This window comes from Loxodonta africana, chromosome 8, assembly GCF_030014295.1.
Source record: "Loxodonta africana isolate mLoxAfr1 chromosome 8, mLoxAfr1.hap2, whole genome shotgun sequence".
Taxonomy (NCBI): Eukaryota; Metazoa; Chordata; class Mammalia; order Proboscidea; family Elephantidae; genus Loxodonta; species Loxodonta africana.
Genome location: NC_087349.1, coordinates 73573758 through 73588827, shown reverse-complemented (window position 1 = coordinate 73588827; position 15070 = coordinate 73573758). Strand labels below are relative to the sequence as shown.

General features: G+C 37.7%; 2 pseudogenes; both read left to right on the top strand.

Annotated features, from left to right (window-relative positions):
• Positions 1-2075: 2075 nt before the first annotated feature.
• On the top strand, positions 2076-3183 carry LOC100660084 (cyclic AMP-dependent transcription factor ATF-1-like; annotated as a pseudogene).
• Positions 3123-5104, top strand: LOC100660373 (ribosome maturation protein SBDS-like; annotated as a pseudogene).
• Positions 5105-15070: the final 9966 nt, after the last annotated feature.

Sequence of the window (15070 nt, the reverse complement as noted above, 5' to 3'; positions counted from 1 at the left end):
CAGCACCCAGGGAGCAAGTGGTACTCTTACTTACCCAAATCACCTGGTAAGTATTGCACTTGCAGCCCCTCTCCTAAGCCCTGGTCCACTCCCTGTACTCAAATCCTGCTAAACTTATCAAATCAATATCTCATTAGAGAGACTTAAACCCATTGCCATCAAGTTGATTTAGACTCATAGAGACCCTACTGGACAAAGTAGAACCGCCCCATAGCGTTTCCAAGGCTGTAATCTTTATGTAAGCAGACTGCCACATCTTTTTTCCATGGAGTGGCTGGTGGGTTCAAACCACTGACTTTTCGATTTGCAGGCAAGTGCTTAACCACCGTGTCACCAGGCCTTTTAGAGAACCTTTGTAGTCTATAATTTTTTGATAAAGTTCCCAAGATGTTTCTGATGCTCTGCAAGTTTTGGGAATAGTGATCTAGATAATGTTGCAATTTACCTTACACATGGAGAGTTAAGTGACAATGTTGGGAGGTGTCCTAAAACAAGATGACATGAACAAACATAATTTGGAAATTTCACCTTGAATCAGTATAAAATTCAGAATAGTAAATCCTCTTAAGCACATGTAACCACTTTTATTATAAATGTGAGAAGGACTGTGTGGTAGTTAAAGTTGTGTGTCAACTTGGCTCAGCCATGATTCTCAGTGGTTTGGCAGTCATATAATGTTATCACTTCCATGATGAGATTTGATGTTATGTGATCACCTCCATGATGGGATATGCTGTGAGTAGCCAATCAGCTGAAAGGGAGTTTCCTTGGGGGTGTGGCCTACACTGAATATAAGCAGACATTCTGGCAAGGCTCCTGTGCTTTTGCTTGCTCTGGGTCCTGCAGCTGGCTCCTGTTCATCTGACCTCCAGTTCTTGGGACTTGAACTAGCAGTTTACCTGCAATCTTGCCTGCCAATCTTGGGGTTCATTCATCTTCACAGCCTGCAAGCAAAAGCCCTGCTGTCTGACCTACCCAATCTTGGGCTCACCAGCCCCTGTGGCTATATGACTCAGGAGGAAACCTCTATCCTGACCCACTGACTTGGGACATTCCAGCCTCTACATGCACGTGAGTCACTTCCTTGATATAAATCTTTTTATATAGATATTTATACCTTTTACTGGTTTTGCCTCTCTGGAGAGCTGAGCCTAAGACAGACAATCATTGTGATTATTTTTTGTTATGGAAAGTATGACCAATAAGTAACACAGATTTTCTTAAACCTAGAAGATGTAGTCTTAAGTTATATTACTCTTAAATTGTCAGTAGTCCAGAGAAGAGTCCTCAAAGAATTCATAGCAATGTTTAAATATCAACTTCTTGTTGTTATGTGCCATAGAGTCAGTTTCAACTCATAGCAACCCTATAGGACATAGAACTGCCCCCATAGGGTTTCCAAGGAGTGGCTGGTAGATTCAAACTGCCAAGCTCTTAAGCACTATGCCATCAGAGCTCCGAGTATTTAAATGCAATTCCCTGAGCCTCATTGATTTTCATAATTATTTTTGTCTTGGCTGTTGCAAATACAACCTTCCCACCAGCACCATATACACATAGACACAGTGACAACTTGACCACCCAGAACCTCTCCGCATGATAAAGATGGTATTTTATGAGTTCACAGGGGTTGGGACAGATTACTACTTGGCAAATTAATTTTGCTTTTGGCAAGATACCATTTCTCAAACTAAAAATGATAAATGTGGTTGGTTCCTTAACAACAGCACAGTTATCTCTCAGAAAGATAATTTTGTATGATTTTGTTTGGGGATTTGCATAAAAAATTAAATGCAGACCAGCATACAATTCTCAAAAGGCCTTTAATGTTTTCCACCGCTCAGTAACTCTTGCCAAGAAGACTCTAGTGGCTACCTTCAGTTTTGCCCTCCTTGCTCCCCAGCACTCCAGCTGGTGTAGATCATGCTGCCAGTGACCACCCTGAGTGCTGAGGAAACAGTAGCCTAGGACAGCTGGCTGTTAAGTGACACTGGTTCTCCCGCCCCACCAGACCCAGAACAAAAGGCACAGCCTCCACTGTATGAGGAGGTAGTGAACTCAGATCCATCCTGGGAGGGGAGAGCGGAAGTTCCCGCTCCAGACAGCAATGAGGCGGCAGCCACAGTTAATTACGGAAAATTCCTACAAGAATAACACTTCAGAAACAACCCCGGAACCCAGTTCAACAGTTCAGGCAGCTCATATCTCTCATTTCTCAACAGGCATCATCCTTACCAGAAAGTGAAGAGTCTCAGGACTCATCTGATAGCATAGGCTCCTCACAAAAAGCCCACGGGATCCTAGCACAGCACCCATATTAAAGAAACATTTTGAAAGAACTATCTTCTGAAGATACAATGAGCAGAAAAGGAGATGGAGAAAACCCTGGAGTTTCTACTGTCACTTCTATGTCTGTTCCATCTCCCATCTATCAGACTAGCACTGGACAGTACATTGCTATTGCCCCAAATGGAGCCTTACAACTAGCCAGTCCAGGCACAGACGCAGTACCGGGGCTTGAGACATTAACCATGACAAATTCAGGCAGTACTCAGCAAGCTCCATCAACTCTCCAGTATGCACAGACCTCTGATGGACAGCAAATGCTTGTGCCCAGCAACCAGGTGGTTGTACAGAGTGTATCAGGAGATATGCAGACATACCAGCTCCGTTGCACACCTTCAGCTACTTCACTACCACAGACCGTGGTGATGACACCTCCTGTGATTCTTACCACTCAGACAACTGAGGCAGGTGATCCGCAATTGAAAAAAGAAATAAGATTGATGAAAAACAGAGAAGCTGCTCGAGAATGTCGCAGAAAGAAGAAAGAGTATGTGAAATGCCTGGAAAATCGAGTTGCCCTTCTGGAAAATCAAAATCAAACTCTAATAGAAGAGTTAAACACTTTGAAGGATCTTTATTCCAGTCAAAGTGTTTGTTAAGAAAGAAAGTATCTTTGTGGATTTGCCTAAAAATTAGATGATTTTCTTTTCTTTTTAATGGAGTTTTGTAAGCTAAAAGGTTAAAAAAAAAAAAAAGAAGAAGAAGCTTTTTATTTAGGTTTTCACATGTCAAAGATAAATATAGAAGAAATCTGGTGTCAGAGGATAAAGTGGGAAATGACCTCAAGAAGGCTACTGGCACTTTGTAAAAATTTCACTACTGGAAGCTTTGTAAAAATTAAACATGGTCAAGATGCAGGAAGTGAACTTCCATCAATCTGAATTTTCCAAATTAACAATAAAAAAAATTTTTTTTTAATAGTTGCCAATAATACAAAAATGGCAGATGAAATGAAAATTTGGTCAACTGAATTAAAAAATAAATAAATCGAATTGACCTTCAAGGTCTGCATTTCTTACTGTTTCCTGAAACTGGCTTTTTCAATAATACGTGTGTTCTTATTTCTGCCAGTAAATTCTAAATTACAAATGTAAAAGAAAAACTAATACATAACTAAATATATAAATCATGCATTCTGATTATGAATACTTGTTCTATTATCAAGCCTTTTAAATGAGTTGTTAAAAGTTCATTGGACTTGAGGGGTGCATTGTGGCGGCCGCCGGAGCTGAGCTAGTTGGGGCCACGGGCACTCTGCAGTCATTACTGCGCCTCTGCCGCTGGCACGCAACGGTGGCCTCCGGCCCAGGCGCAGGTCTACCTTGGATCGCAGGACCCAGCACCTGTGAGCATCCACCATTTCGACCTTCACCCCTGCTAACCAGATCCGTCTGGCCAATGTGGCCATGGTGTGGATGAAGCGCGCCGGGAAGATCTTCGAAAATTACCTGCTACAATTACCTCCCTGGCGGAGCGGAGTGGGGTAAAGCCTTGATGAAATTCTGCAGACCCACTCAGTGCTTGCGAATGTCTCGAAAGGTAAGATTGCAAAGAAGGAAGATCTTATCAGTCCGCTTGAAACAAACGACCAGACTGAAATCTGTAAGCAGATTTTGACTAAAGGAGAGGTTTAAGTATCCGATAAAAAAAAGCACACACAGCTGGAGCAGATGTTTCGGGACATTGCAACTATTGTAGCAGATAAATGTGTGAATCCTGAAACAAAGAAACTGCCATCCTTATGGAGAGAGCCATGAAGGACATCCACTATTCAGTCAAAAACAAGAGTACAAAACAGCGGGCTCTGGAAGTAATAAAGCAGTTGAAGGAGGAAACAAAGATAGAGCCTGAGCACGGGAGACTTTGATTGCTTCTCCAAGTGAATGAAGGCAAGAAGCTGAAAGAAAAGCTCAAACCATTTATCAGGGTTATAGAGAGTGGAGACTATGGTCAACAGTTAGAAATTGTGTGTCTGATTGACCCACGCTGCTTCGGAGAAATTGATGAGCTGATAAAAAAGGAGACAAAGGGCAAAGGTTCTTTGGAAGTGCCCAATTTGAAAAAGACGTGGAAGAAGGAGATGAGAAATTGGAATGACAGTCACCAGTCTCTTCAGCTCTAAAACACTAAAGTGTTTTCTTTCCCTACAGTTCTGTCTTATTTCTGTGGTCTGCCAAGTACTTCCTCAGACTATTCGATGAGTTTCATTTTTGTGTTAAAACACACACACAAGAAGACTTTCCTGAGTGTAATAATGTGGGATTAATTTTGTTGTAATTATAAATTGGTGTTTTAGGCTAAAATGAAAACCCCAGATGCAAAGTCCAGACTAACATTTTGCTGTGTCACGACTTTGTAACTTTCCAAGGTGGAAGTTACCTGAGACAGCTTTTGTGGATATAAAGGTAAAAGGTGGTGCATTCTACTGTAAGTTTGCTATTTAAGGCATAGTTTCGTGTGACCAAGAGGGAGCACTTGCTGAAAATGGAATGATAGAGTGTCTTATTTCTACTTAATGAAACGTCTTTATCGGGTAACTATCGGGTGGCCTGGTACGAAGCTTGAACGATGACTTTCTGATTGGCTTAAAAATAAGTACATGATGACTGTGCAGAACTTAGACAATTTTCATTGAACATGCTGCCATAACCTACATTATTTTTGGTAAAAATAAAATCATTTATTCTAATTCTCAAAGCGTATAATATATATTAATATAGTTGAATAAAACCACTCTTATTTTTATTTAAAAAAAAAGGTTTATTGGACTTGAGAGTGTTTTTGAGACTGGGTTAATTATTTTTGATGGCTTGTCCTAAAAGGTACCTAAATGGAGTTGTGATTTCATAAGTTTTTATTAGAATGGAAAGAGAACTATTTAAATAGTTTGTTTTTGGTTACTCTGGGAATGGTGATTTTCTACAAATATATAACAAATTGTGTTTGGGTTTTATATTCTGTATGCAGTTGAATACACAATACTTATTCTGTTGTACTTCAATAGAATGGAATGTTTACAGGCCCTTAAGATGATATTAAGAGGATTTTTTTAAAACCCTCTTAACATGCTTTTCAAAGTTTTTCCAAGAGGATTTTATAATCAATTTAATGTAGAGTTTATCAGATTCTAAAAATAGTACAGATATTAATGCAATTTTCTGTGACTTTTTTGTAAGGTAGTGAATGATAACATTTGTAAGAAAAGTGGCAATATATTTTTATAGCTAATCTTTACAAATTCTAATGTTGAGTTTGAATATTTATTTTAAATGTTTATATGGTTTGTTTTAATAAAAAAAATAAATATTTTGCAACTCAAAATATCATTTTTATATTATGGGAAGTAAAATTTTCTGCTTGGTCAACATTTGAATTATAAGTTTTGTATGTAGTTTATCTAAAGTCCAAAAATGCTGTCAGTACACCAGTGTTTAACTTCAATATTCCAATTTGTATATTTTGAAATTGTACAATTATTTTGGGTTCCTTATACAATATGTATCATATTGTCTTCTATGAAATTAAATGACATTTGATAAAAAAAAAAAAAGAGTACTCTGTGTGTCCATCGCAAACTTCATTGTTTGCTGGAATGGTGTTATTTATGGGTTCCACACTGTCAGCAAATTATACAGTCACTTTGATATTCATCATTTGGTAACTAAATGTGAAATAAACCATCCAGGGAAGTAACACGGTATTTATATTTGGTTGAATTATTTAAAGTGTTGTAACCTACAAAAAGAAAGCCAAGTAATTCTGCTTTTGATAAGAGTTATTAAAGATGTGCTTAGCAATCACTAATTCTATGTAATCAACACAGTCATAATATCTATTGAAATACTTCCAGCGGTCACAAACAATCCAGTTTGTAATTAAAAAAAAATAATACTGATAACTAATGAAAGTAAAAATAATACAATATAACAACAGGAATATTAGAGGTGCTCTGTTGCCAGGATAACTCCTGAAATGTTATTAAGTATGACAAGAAAGAAATTATTCAGTAGTAGATTGAATTATCAGACACCAAACACTGTCATAATCTGAGTTTGGGGATAAATCGAATAGATGATAAATAGGATATGGATGATGAACTGAAATTTGCAAATATTTGAATGTTAAAACTCATTTTGATTAAGTCAGGCCCTCGACAGCAACAGGTTTGGTTTGAGTTTCAGTTAATGAAAAAGGAGTTGGAGAAATCTTTGATTCTTTGGCATTATATTAGTCATGGGAGAAGAAGACACCCAGAATGAATGGAAAGTGGACCTGTCTAATCAGAGGGAAGTGGCATATCATTCTGGGAAATGTAGTCTCCAACCACCATATTACTAGGCATATTACTAAGCAGTGCTGGGCAGGTAAACAAGCTCTCTGAAAGGATTTAAAAACAAAACAAAACCAGATTTGTAGCATTTGTTAATTTTGAGCTATCAATGCGATGCCATTGATCATGTTGTTTTTGGGTATTGTCAATTCTGACTCATAGCCACCCCATGTGTAGAACTTCCCCAGAGGATTTTCACTCACAGAACTGCTGGGTGGGTTCAAACTGGCAACTTTTCAGTTAGCAGCTGACTGCTTAACAGTTGCCCCGCCAGGGCTCCTTATTCATTGATAATAAAACAAACAAAAAAACTCATTGCCGTAAAGTGGATTCTGACTCATAGCGACCCTATAGGACAGAGTAGTACTGGCCCATAAAGCTTCCAAGGAATACCTGGCAGATTCAAACTGCCGACCTTTTGGTTAACGGCTGTAGCTCTGAACCACTACACCACCAGGGTTTCCTCACTGATAACGGCATTAGTAAAAGTTGCACAGTATCAGCTCTTTCAAGCTGGTACAACTGGTTCCAAAACACCATCACAAGAGTGACATTTGAAACCCCCAATGGTCTCAGATGTTTCCTAATGTCTAAGATGAACCTGAAGGGAATTCATACCTTGAGATGATCTTAATGTTCTTTATAACATACCTGTTTTGTTGAATATTATAACATATATGTCTTCAACACCTCTCATCATTAATGAAGTAGTACTCTAAATATTTTGTGAGATAAATGATTTTATATATATTTAGAGAAGTTAGACTTTGGGAAGAAATGTTTTCAAACGATTTCAAATCTTACTGTAAGGGGCAAGCTGAAGATGGGCCAAGGATATGTGCTCAAACAAATATGATCATGTCACTCATTTCTTACAACTCTCTTATGGCCTTCATTGCCTTTAGTTGTTGTCTTAGTTATCTAGTGCTGCTATAACAGAAATACCACAAGTGGATGGCTTTAACAAAGAGATATTTATTCTCTCACAGTCTAGGAGGCTAGAAGTCTAAATTCAGGATGCCAGCTCCAGGGGAAGGCTTTCTCTCTCTGTTGGCTCTGGAGCAGTGTCCATATCATCAATCTTCCCCTGCCCCATGAGCTTTTTAGTGCAGGGACCCCGGGTTGAAAGGACATATGCTCCTGCCTCTACTCTTGGTAGTATGAAGTCCCCATGTCACTCTGCTCGCTTTTGTCTTTTATATCTCAAAAGAGATTGGCTTAAAACACAACCTAACCTTATAGATTGAATCCTGTGTCATTAACATAACTGCTGCTAATCCCACCTCATTAACACGATAAAGGCAGAATTTATAACACATAGGGCAATCACATCAGATGACAAAATGGTGGACAATCACACAATACTGGGAATCGTGGACTAGCCAGGTTGACACACATTTTTGGAGGACACAGCTCAATTCATGACAGATGTCATATGATTTGATAATACCAAACTCACGGGCCCGTATCTACCCTGAGGGTAGTTTTTATCACACAATGTTGTAGTTGTCTATTATTTGTATTTTTTCCCCAATTGGTATGGTTTATGTTATTTACTATGTTGTAACTAATTGCTAGTATATTGCCTGACACACAATAAATGTTCAGTAAAAGAATGAAATGTATTTCTTTTATTAATATTACTGAAAAAAATTGTAAGGTTTTCAAAATTCTTGTCTTCTCCTAAAATTATTCAAGCTCTAAAATGCAACCTAGATATAAAGCAAGATAAACTGCAATGATTTATCATTATGAGTTGAAGAGGGTGACAGATATTATATAGGTAAATTATACTTACAGTTGTAAACGTGTATTGTTGCTATCCTACCACAGGGCCTTAGGATTTTATAATAAAATATATTTTAAAGGAATGCTTGTCTCTACTGATGTCTCTCTGTGATGATTCTGTTGCTGATGGTACTGGTGATAGTACTGCTGATGGTGGTGGTAGTGGTTGTTATTCACGCTTGGAGACTTCACTTCTTTTAAAAAAATTTTAGTTAACATCATCATTGTAATCATCATCATATTATTTTTATAAAATAGTATTCTGTTATGACAACATTTTGGGTAACAAAGCTTTAATTTTTTTTTTTTTGATTGGCTTAAATTATTTCATTCATTAAGCTCTTCTGGTTCAATCAGATTAACTTTAAATAATATTTACTTAAAACAGTGTTGCTGAAAAGATTATACAGCATGTGTGAGAAGCTGTATTCATAAATAATAAAGACATTCTAAATACATTAAGGCTTTAATATGCAAAGCATGCAAGACCAACTATTGGCTCAGAGATGTGACAAGAATGAGGTGATAGGATAAGTGTCATGGATTAAATTGTGTCCCCCCCAAAATATCTTCAACTTGGCCGGGTCATGATTCCCAGTATTGTATGATTGTCTACCATTTTGTCATCTGATGTGATTTCCCTGTGCTGTAAATCCTATCACTATGATGTAATGAGATGGATTAGCAGCAGTTATATTGATGAGATCTACAAGATTAGATAGTGTCTTAAGCCAATCTTTTTTGAGATATAAAAGAGAGAAGTAAGCAGAGAAACATGGGGACCTCATACCACCAAGAAAGCAGCGCCGGAAACACAACGTGTCTTTGGACCTGGGGTTCCTGCACATAGAAGCTCCTAGACCAAGGGAAGATTGATGACATGAACCCTCCTCCAGAGCTGACAGAGAAAGCCTTCCCCAGGAGTTGATGCCCTAAATTTGGACTCCTAGCCTACTGGACTGTAAGAGAATAAACTTCTCTTTGTTAAAGCCATCCACTTGTATTTCTGTTACAGCAGCACTAGATAACAAGACAGCAAGAATAGCCACACTTTAGAACTTGGAAAACTTGGCTTCAAAATTCTGCAAAGAAAGTTATTTTTTAAAAGTAAGGTACATCACACCAAAGGAAATCCAGAGATAAATCTAGCTTCATTAATAATGCTAAAGGTCAGAAACTAGAGCATTATGTCCCTAGGATATTTCTCTGCTTATTTCCCTGTGATAAGTTTTATATTTTGCCTTAAAGAAAACCGTCTTGTGTAAATTAAAGAGCAGCTATTTACTGGGTGTCTATATTGTACAAACTGGAGCCCTGGTGGTGAGTGGTTACGAGCTCAGCTGCTAACCAAGAGCTGCGCCTTGGAAGCCCTGTAGAGCAGTTCTACTCTGTCTTATAGGGTCGCTATGAGTCAGAATCAATCAACAGCAAAGGGTTTTTTTTTTTTTAATTCAAGGCATTATATTACAAACTAAAAAATTTTTTAAATAATACTGTGTGTAGATTTAGCCACTGCTCACAAGAAGCTCTTAGTCAAGTGAGAAGTAAACAAAAATGCTGTGATGTGTGGTAAATGCTGTAAGAGTGGTAACTATTCAATAATATGTTAACCCAAATTGTGAAACTAGTATTTCAACTTGTAATTGAGATCTGAAAGGTCAAGTAAAAGCATACAGGCATTTGTACTTGAACTTGAGTGATATGCAAACATTTATCAGGAGCATAACATTCAGAAGGCATTCCAAGGTGAGGAAAGCATGAACAGCAACTAAGAGAAACAGCGATGGAGACATGTTCAAGAACACCAGGAGCATCGAGGGAATAGCTGTGTGGAGAATTAGCATGAGTCACTACACAAGAAGCAAGGCTTGTGGGTTATGTCTATGCCTGAAGGGTTTTATAGGCCACTCTGGAGAGTCGGATTTCATTTTCAGGCAGTGACTTTTAAAGAGACTGGTATAATCAGAACTATGATTTAAAAAGATAATGGCTAGCAATGGGAAAGTAAGCCTAGGGAAGTTAGGAGGCTGTTATAAGCACCTAGGTAAAATAGGCTTACATGAGATAGTCTGAAGTGAGTTCAGACTAAGTGACAGCAGCAATGATGAAGAAAGGACAGAATAAAAAGATGTTTTGAGGCACTATTAAATAAGCCTCAGTAACTGACTAAATGAGAAAGGGTAGTAGAGGGGCAAACATCAAGGATAACTTTAAAAATTTTACAAGAAAAAAGCAGAGAATAAAAATCAGAGAGGTGAGAGAAGATCTAGAAGGCACTAGCTGTGTAATCTAGGAAGGATATTGAAAATTTTCAAACTATTGTTCATCTCAGAGAGCTGTTTTGTTAAAGTAGTAGAAGCAGAGACCAAAGTACAGAAGACCTCTTAACACTTACAACCTCATCTCAGTGCCTCTCCTCACTATGCTGTTTATAATGCCTATCCCTCTTGTTGTTGTTGTTGTTGTTGTTGTCATGTGCCATCAAGTTGTTTCTGACTAATAGTGACCCCATGTACAACAGAACAAAACACTGCCTGGTCCTGTACCACCCTCACGATCGTTATGCTCGAACCCATTGTTGCAGCCACTGTGTCAATCCATCTCTTTGAGGATTGTCCTCTCTTTCGATGATGCTGTACTTTACCAAGCATGATGTCCTTCTCCAGGAACTGATCTCCCCTGCAACATAACTGTTACGGATTGAATTGTGTGCCCCCAAAATATCTATCAACTTAATTCATCCATGACTCCCAGGATTGTGTGAATGTCCACCATTTTATGTGATTTCCTTATGTATTGTGAATCCTATCACTATGATATAATAAAACAGGCTAGCAGCAATTACACTGATGAGGCCTACAAGATTAGGTAGTGTCTTAAGCCATTCTCTTTGAGGTATAAAAGAGAGAAGCAAGCAGAGAGACATGGGGCGCTCATACCACCAAGAAAGCAGCACTGGGAGCAAAGTGCATCCTTTGGACCCAAGGCTTCTGTGCTGAGATGCTCCCAGGCCAAGGGAAGACTGATGACAAGGACCTTCCTCCAGAGCCAACAGAGAAAGCCTTCCCCTGGAGCTGGCACTCTGAATTCGGATTTCTAGCCTACGGGATTGTGAGAGAAGAAACCTCTCTTTGTTAAAGCCATCCACTTGTGGCATTTATGTTATAGCAGCACTGGATAACCCAGACAATATCCGACGAATGTGAGACATAGTCCCCCCATCTTTGCTTCTAATGAGCATGTTGGTTTTACTTCTTCCAAGATAGTTTTGTTCGTTCTTTTGGTAAAAAAAAAAAAAAAAAGACTATTCTTTGCCAACACCATAATTGAAAAGCATCAGTTTTTCTTCGGTCTTCTTTTTTCATTGTCCAGCTTCCACACGCATATGAGGCAGTTGAAAACACCCTCTTAGCCGAACATATGTGTCAGTTGTGGTCTACCTCAATGTTACTATTTGTAAAAATAGCTTGGCAGAGGCATCATCTCACCTCCTCCAACTTCACAAGGGGTCAAGGGAATCAAGATCAACAGCCCAAAGCTGATTTCTATGAGGCAGAGGTCAGACATCCTCCTCTCTCTGCCATCTCTATCAATTCTGACACAAACCATCCCTCCCACGGCTCTCTCTACTTCTCTGCTGGGTTTGATAATTCATTAAAATGGCTACACAGAACTCACAGACAATACTCATGATTATGGGGTTTATTAGGGAAGTAACATGTTATAAACATGTTACAATTCAGGTTCAGGAATGCTCAAGATATTGTTCTCCCATCAGTACAGTTTCTCAGCTATGCTCGAAGGCAAGCCTCTCTCTGGCCTTTGGCATGGGCTCTGACCTGCTCAAGCAAGCATTACGAAGCTCTGCCAATAAGTGCTCTGATACACCCCACTCCTCCTGTAAGCCTTGACCTAAAGGTGCACAGCTCTAGCTCACTGGGTGTGCAAACCTAACTCCACCAAGTGCCTGGAGGCACCTTACTCCGCCAGCAAGCCTCCTGCCCAAAGACACTCAGCTTTTTCACTCTGTGGGCCAGGAAACCCACTTCACCATCTCCTGCCAGTTTCTCTTGCTGCTGTTTCTCTGTCACTGCTTCCACCATCTTCAGTGTTACAGCTCTCTCTGTTGGTCTCCTGGCTCCAGAAGCTTCTCAGTGCAGGGATCCCAGGTCCAAAGGACACACTCTGCTCTTGCCCCTTCTTCCTCCTTGATGGTGGTAAGATCTTCTCCTGCTCTGGAATTGGCTCTCTTTTGAGCCTAAAGGGATGGAAAAACCGACCAATTCCCTTGATGGGTCACAATTAACTTATTTGTACAAGGAGTTACAAAACTATGGCGAGAAAAACCACACAAAAGCGACCCATTACACCACACTATTTATGATGAAAACCATGGTTTAGTGAGAAAGAACTGCTGGGGTAAAATAATCCCAGGTTCTAAAATCAGACAGGTCTGGGATCCCATCCCAGCTCTTGCCACTAACTAGTCATGTGATTTTGAGTAAGTGTCCATTATTCTTCCTGGACTTACTTCACAAGAAATTTGTGAAAAATAAATTAGGTAGCACATTTGACAGAGCCACCATTTTATGGCAGACTCATCTACCCTTTCATTAAAAAAAAAAAAATTCTGAAGGCATTTTTCTAAGAGTTTCATTGTTACTACCCCTTTGAAATCTCATAAAACTTCCTATGAAGTAAAACACAGCTAATAAATGGCAATTGGCTTCAGATGAAAAAGTAGTACTTTAAGCTCTGTTTTAACTGAAGAGTCTGAGAAAAGATACCTTCAGACAAACACGGTACTTTCCTAGAAACCCTGGACCTTTACTTTAAATATTGAATCAAATGAGTAAGTATGATTCTGTTTTGATTTTATGAAGTTCCTTAACTTCCAAATTGTACTGTTAGTCCCTCTCAGTTCTTTCAATTATAATTTCAAATCACCCAAATTATTGAAAACAGAATGTTCTAAATTATAATTCTTTTTCTTCCCTAATTTATGCAATTTTTTTTCATTTTTAAGTTTTGTAGAAGATCTACTTCCAGAACTTTTTGATTTCTAAGAAAATTTAATGAATATCTTACCTCTTTTTTTTCCATTTGGTTTTGTAGTCTTGTGCAGAGACCATGATCAATACAGAACTAAAATACATGTCTTTTGAAAGTGTTTTAAGCATTTTGTTATTATTATACTTTTGCTGTCACACTAGAATGTATAAAAAGAAAGGAACACATTCTACAAACAAGTCCCTCAGTGAATACAACGGTTTCCTTTGCAAAAAACAAATAATTCCAAGGTAAATATTTGAACTTTATTTGTCCCTCACACTTTGGCCACGGTTTGTGCCTGATGGGGAAAAAAAAGAAAAAGAAAAACTCTTCAGCCCATGTATATCAGTACAGTTACTGACTACTGCTGCCAAGGGAAAACATTAATCATAAAATACTGAGTACTTAGTATAGTTTCTGGCCCATAGTAAGTCATCCAAAAATATTCATGACTGGGTGCTTGAGTGAGCAAAACCATTAATTAGAATCCACATGTTTACATATGATTATCTGAAGTTCTTCACTGGAGAATAAACAGCCATGCTCTGCTCTTCTTTGGCCATGTTTCCATTGAAAACTAATTTTAAAAAATCAAATAAGATAACATTTTTAGTCATAAAATGAACCTTAAAAATATCCATACATTAGAATATTTATTAAGCCATTAAAAATCATGTCATAAAATAGCATTTAGTGACCTTGTAAAAGGCAGACAGTAGGTAACTATGCTTAAAAACAAGTCATAAATGACCATTTTGTAATTATAGACAGAAATATAACTGTGCAATCAACAAATTATTAATGATAGTTTTATCTAGATTTTTTGTTTTTTTGTATAGATAGTAGTACTATGAGTAGTTTAGGTTTTTTTTAATATATTTTGTATATTCTAAGTGTTCTATAATAAATAGCCATCATTATTATATTTATCCACTCATTCAATGTATTTACTAAGTAGCTACAGTATGCCAAGCAACTAAGCTAGAGTCTGGAGATTCCTTAGTGATCTCAATAAATTGTATCCTCGAATTTATCATTTAAGCATTTGAAATTGTCACATACCATTGTATACATGCTATATTTGCAAATATATGAATTCACACAAGACACATATATACTTCTAAAATACTGGATACTGAAAAGGTTGACAAGAAATTGATAAAAAAATTTACTAGTTGATAGAAAGCTGATATCTTAACCTTTAAAAAGATACAGATATATTCCAAGAGTCAAAAAAAAAAATTGTGTACTTTTGACTAAGTTATCCATCTGCGAAGAAATGTCATGAGCAATAATTTAAATGTGAGAAAAGTAAGTGCAAAAAAATATTTATTGTGTTTCATAATGTGAAAATATGTTTTTCGTACATACTCTAGGAAATTAGAAAAATACTTAAAAGCAGAAAAAGGGAAAAAAAAAGTTGTCCCTCGTATGACTTCCCTAAAACAACCTTTGAAATATAAATTCAAGTTATAGGCAGGAAAATTACAGAGTACAATATTGCTTATATTTTGGAGGTTTAAATATTCCTTGTTACCCTCATTTTAAGAGAAT